Genomic DNA, 6,000 nt, shown 5'->3' with positions numbered 1-6,000 from the left:
CAACAGGACAACACACCCATTTCTTTCATAGGCATATAGGCATGACCCAGAAGAGGCATGTAACATTTCCACTCACATTACCCTTTTTTTTTTTTTTTTTTGGAGACAGAGTCTCACTCTGTTGCCCTGGCTAGAGTGCCGTGGTGTCAGCCTAGCTCACAGCAACCTCAAACTCCTGGGCTTAAGCGATCCTTCTGTCTCAGCGTCCCGAGTAGCTGGGACTACAGGCATGCGCCACCATGCCCGGCTAATTTTTTCCTGTATATATTTTTAGTTGTCTGGCTAATTTCTTTCTATTTTTAGCAGAGACAGGGTCTCGCTCTTGCTCAGGCTGGTCTCGAACTCCTGACCTCGAGCGATCCACCCGCCTCGGCCTCCCAGAGTGCTAGGATTACAGGCGTGAGCCACCATGCCCGGCCTTTTTTTTTTTTTTTTTTTTTAGAAACAGGGTCTCTCTCTGTAGCCCAGGCTGGAATGCAGTGGCATGATCATAGCTTTCTGTAAACTTGAACTTCTGCAGCTCTAATTTTCAATTTTTTTTTGTAGAGACAGGGGTCTTCCTATGTTGCCCAGGCTGGTTTTGAACTCCTGACCTCCAGTGATCCTCCCGCCTCAACCTCTCAAAGTGCTGGGATTACAGGTGGGAGCCATTGTGCCCAGCCCTGAGCAGTGTTTACTAAGCATTTTTAAAAATGTGAACTTTTAATTGAAATATGCTTTATATACAGAAAAATACACAAATTATAACTAAAAAGCTTGATGAATTTTCCTAAAGTGAACAAGCCAATGTCACCAGAACCCCAGATGCCCTTCGTGCTGCCTCAGTCCCTATCCCTTGGGAGTAACCACTCTCCTGACTTGTAACACCATAGATTAATTTTGCCTGCTTTTGAACTTTATGTAAATAGTATCATATAATATATGCTCTTCTGTAGCTAGATTTTTTCTCTCAACATTTTGTTTGTAAGATTCATCAGGTTATGTGTAGTTGTAATTTATTTTCCTTACTGTACAGTATTCTATTTTGTGAATATAGTACAATGTTCTTATCCATTCTACTCTTGATGGACATTTGGTTGTTTCTGATTTTTGGTTGTTATGAATAGTGCTGCTGTAAACATTCTTGTACATACCTTTCAATGGATATTTTTATGCATTTCAGTTGGCTGTGGAACTAGACATGGAATCGTGGCCTCATAGGGAATGCTTATGTTCAATTTCAGTGAATATTGATAGTTTTCCAAAGTGTTTAAACCAACTTACCAGAAATGTAGGAGAGTTTTAGTTGCTCTACATCCTTGCTAGCACTGTGCATTGTCTATCTTTTTGATTTTATAATAGCTATTCTGTGGGTATGTAGTGATATGGCATAGTTTTCATTTGCATTTCCTTGATAGCTAAGTGGGGCCCCTTTCCCTATATTTATTACTCTCATTGTTTATCCTCTTTTGTGAAGTGTCTGATCAAGTCTTTTGTCCATTTTTCTGTTGAATTGTCTACTTCTTTCTAATAAGCTTTCCTCTACGTGCATTGTGGCATCTTGCTTTGAAAGATCCTATGTGTACTTATATAATCAGATTTAAATTTTGTTTGCATAATTTTTCCAATAACATTAAGCTATTTAATTTATGCTGAAAGAGCTAAGAGCCTTATTTTTATGCTCACTGTGTGTTGTTTCAAAATGATGTTGTAACTTGGCAAGGACCACAGAACTATTTTGAAAAATTTCCCTGCTTCAACTATGCTGATGACTTGTGCACTGTTTTAACATGATAAAAGCTTAGTACCTATAACAAATTCAGCCACCATTTTATTCTGCCTTTAAATGACATTGTGAGAGCATTTTAGGTACATTATTTTCATTTTATGTACTGTCAATTGCTAGAGAATGATTCATTTGATTCCAATATGCTATTTTTTGTTTCATCTCCAGCCCAATCAATCTCATCACCCCCATCACTGAGTTTTTGTTTAAAATGTCCTGTTTTTAATCTATAATCCATTTCTGGCCTTACAGGTAATAATTTGAAACCATCTGAAAAAATTGTAAAGTAATAATAGCTCACAGAGACTGTTGTGGACCAGGCACAGTTCTGTGCTTTATGTGCTTTAACTCATTTAACCCATATGAGGTAGGTTCTGTTAGCACTTTCATTTTACAGGTAATGAAACTGAAGCCTGGGAGAAGTAACATGGCAAAGTCACAATGCTGCTAAGTGGGAATCTCAGGATTTGAACCCTGATGCCTAGCCCTCAGTTCCCCCAGCCCCTTTATCTGGCTCTGTCAGCTTGATACGGCTAATTTCCTACTACCAGCATGCTCATTGGCACACTTCACATTTTTTCCCTTTACTGACAGCACTGCTGGGTGCATAGAAACCCAACTATAAGCAAATGTTTGACTTGTCTAGATCCTCAAGGTTGGCCAGATGCATCCCATCTGCTGGGGTCCTTGTAGTCAGAGGTCAGACACAGGGATGTGGCTCACTCTTCTTATTCTCCTCCACAAAGCATGGGCAGCACATTTGTACTCCTCTGCTTCTTTCTTACATGGGTGAGAGCCTGACCTGCTTGCACACAGCATTGAAAACTAGGCTATCTCTCTTTTTTTTTTTCCTTCTTGTCTCACATTTGGATTTGGGGCAGAGAGAAACCCATTTTGGACCTTAAGCCTCAGCAATGTTTTCCACCCTAGATATGAGAGCTCTGTATCAGTATTTTGGGCATAAACCCAGCTAATGACAAAGCTGTACTGTGACTTCCCATTTTCTGCTATCCCTAATGTAAATCTCAATGGGATAGCAGCAATGTTTTGGCCCTTACAGATGATGTTGGGGGTTATTAAATATGATTTTCATTTAGAAAGTAGAGCCCCTGGGTGGCTCTTATCTTTGTTTTGGGAAACAAATTGGCCCTTCTCTAGTGTTCTGAATATTAAAATAGAATTGGGTATGGAATTCTGTCTTGGACCTCATCCAAAAGATTCTAATTATTAAGGCATGCTGACGACCAGGTATAAAGTAGTTTTGCCTAAAAGGTGGTCCTATGGTCTAGACCCTAAGCATAATGTTAGAATAAAGCTGTGGTTGTTTATTTGTTTCTTCTCATGACTGTGACTTCTTCTTCTTCTTTTTTTTTTTTTTAAAAAAAACCAGATACTTCTTTCTTCTGCTATGATCAAGTAACAAAAATTTGAAAATATCTATGTCTTCAAAGAGGGAGAGAATAAAAAGGAAACTCAGTAGGAAAAAAAGACAGTTTCTCCTTTTATCTTTAACTTCAATAAGTGGGGAATGTTTTGCATTTTTTTTTCGATTGTGGCACTGATAGCTCTGTTCAGAGCACCATAAGTATGAGTTTGTCTAAATTGTGTTTAGTGGGAATTATTAAGTGGAGACCTTGAGAGTCAGGCTCACTGTGTGGAATTTGCTCTCTAACCTGCCGTGGTTTACTAGCATTTTTATGAGCTGATTAGTCCTTCAGAATTCACTCTGCAAGGCCACACTTTTTATGTGTGTCCAGGAAAGACCACTGTGCTTGAACAACAAATAGAGCCCAATGTGGGTGGCTTAAGTTATGAGAACTGACATCCTAACAATGAAAAATAAGGAGTTTATCAAGAGCCATTTGTTGCCTCTGGATCTTGTGGGTTTTTTTTTTTATTTCACTCTTAATTCTATGAGTTGTTCCAGTTTTACCAAGTGTTTAGCTTTCTTCAAAAGTGGGAATGAGCTCAAGAATGTTATAGTAGAATAGCAATATCTTACCCCCCACCCCTTGAGAGACATTTTTCTTCTCATCTACTTTGTTCTGAATCTGTGATCTTTGCTAATGGACTTTGGGTGAGGGAATACTTTATGATTTATTTGGCAATCAATCCAGAAGTTTCCACTAGGTATTATAGTGAAAGAGAAAGTTCAATTTCCTTAAGACACAAGGTAAAAATTGATTCCAGAATGAGTAATTTTATAACAGAATGACCTCCCTTGCTGTACAACCTTCTTTTATTTGTAAGCCTTCATTAATTTATCAAAAATGAAAAACTTTGAGAGAGTATTTTTATGTTTGGCAGGTCCATTTTCTTTTCAATGTCACACAATAAATTACTGTGACATGAACATCTCTGGGTCCCACTTTGGACACAGATAGATTTGTATTAACAGTAAGAATCCAGATTTCTCAGCTCATAAAGGACTTCCAGCCTTCATACAGCCCCTGTCTCCCAAAAAGGATTTCTGGTAGTCATTAGGAAGAGGCTCACAAGTGCTCATGAACCATCATGCAGCATCAGCCATACTGTTTCTTTCATACTCCAAGTCCTCCTTGTTGATGGCTTTTGCTTATGATGCTACTTGATGGAGCCTCTGGTGCTTCCTGTGGGAATCCCAAAGGGGCTGTCTTAAAGCTCACAGAAGCACTCATCCTTGGGAGCCATGGTGGGGCTTTATGAAGTACAGACACCACCCCTTTCACCAGTTCTGTGTTGTGCCCTGTCACCAGAGAGACAAAAGAATTGCTTTTGTTCCCCGCAAGTCATGCCCCATAGAATCTCTAATGAAAATAGCCCTTTCTACTTTTCACTGTACTTCTCTCTTTTTTTTTTTTTTTTTTTGAGACAGAGTCTCACTCTGTTGCCCGGGCTAGAGTGCTGTGGTGTCAGCCTAGCTCACAGCAACCTCAAACTCCTGGGCTCAAGCGATCCTACTGCCTCAGCCTCCCAAGTAGCTGGGACTACAGGCATGCACCACCATGCCTGGCTAAGTTTATATATATATATTTTTAGTTGTCCAGCTAATTTCTTTCTATTTTTTAGTAGAGATGGGGGGGGGGGGTCTCACTCTTGCTCAGGCTGGTCTTGAACTCCTGACCTCAAACGATCTGTTCGCCTTGGCCTCCCAGAGTGCTAGGATTACAGGCGTGAGCCACTACGCCCGGCTCCTTGTACTTCTCTTGATTGGAGCTCAGGCTCTGTCTGCTGAGGCCTGTTGGAGAGCTAGTACCAGGACATTCTCTATTTTGCCTCCTATCTCTTATTCTTGCCTCTAGTACCAGGGTTTAACCCCCACCCCCTTAATTAAAAATGTGTATCAACACACACACAGATAGACTCTTTTGTGTGTGTGTGTGGGCTTTGCTGGTCTCTCAAGACACATAGTCTCAGATTGGTCATGGCCTATGCTCTGGTTAAGTGGCCTAGATCGGAGCTCTTCCAGGTTCCCATGTCAAAACCTTTGTACCTTGAGAAGGTGATGAACATTGGGAGGAGGCTTGAGAACTTTTGTTATATCCCTTATGAGCAGCCTGCTTAGCTGTTCTGCCTGCCAATGTCATTCTCTTCCTGATTCTCCCTCTTTTGTTTCCTTTCTCCCTTTCTTTGGATGAAGCATAACTTTGGTGAAAGGTGTTAGTGTTCAACTTGTTTTATGCTTTGCTTCAGAGAAAGTTAGCATTTCACTCTCCCCTGTCCTTTCATCAGTGCATTTAAGAAACAAGCAGATTACATTGGCAATATTTTGAATGTGGCCATCACAATTTAGGTGATACTACTTTCCTCTCATTGCCCATGGTGCAGGACACGTTGGACTGCAGTTGTTCTCACATTTGGCTGTACATTATAATCACCTGGAGGGCTTGAGAAAACTACCAATGCCTGGGTCCTACCTCCTCCAGAGGTTCTCATTTAATTGGCCTGGGGTCCAATGAGGACCATGTATCAGACTAAGTCTTGATGCTGAAGAGATAGAACATCTGAGGGAACCCTGAACTTTGATCGCAGGGACCACTTAATCTGTCAGAGATCACCACACACATCCTTGGTCTAGCATTGACTCTTGATGTATTTTACAAATAATAATAATGAATCTGGGAACAACAAAATAGCTGGTCCAGAATGAAACTGCTGGCATCCAATTTAGCACACTTAAAACAGCCCATTTTATGAACACACAAGTTTTCCAAATTTCAATCTCATTATTGTATCTCTCTAGTTTTCTTTCTTTT

This window comes from Eulemur rufifrons, chromosome 30, assembly GCF_041146395.1.
Source record: "Eulemur rufifrons isolate Redbay chromosome 30, OSU_ERuf_1, whole genome shotgun sequence".
Taxonomy (NCBI): Eukaryota; Metazoa; Chordata; class Mammalia; order Primates; family Lemuridae; genus Eulemur; species Eulemur rufifrons.
Note: the sequence above shows the minus strand (reverse complement) of the source record.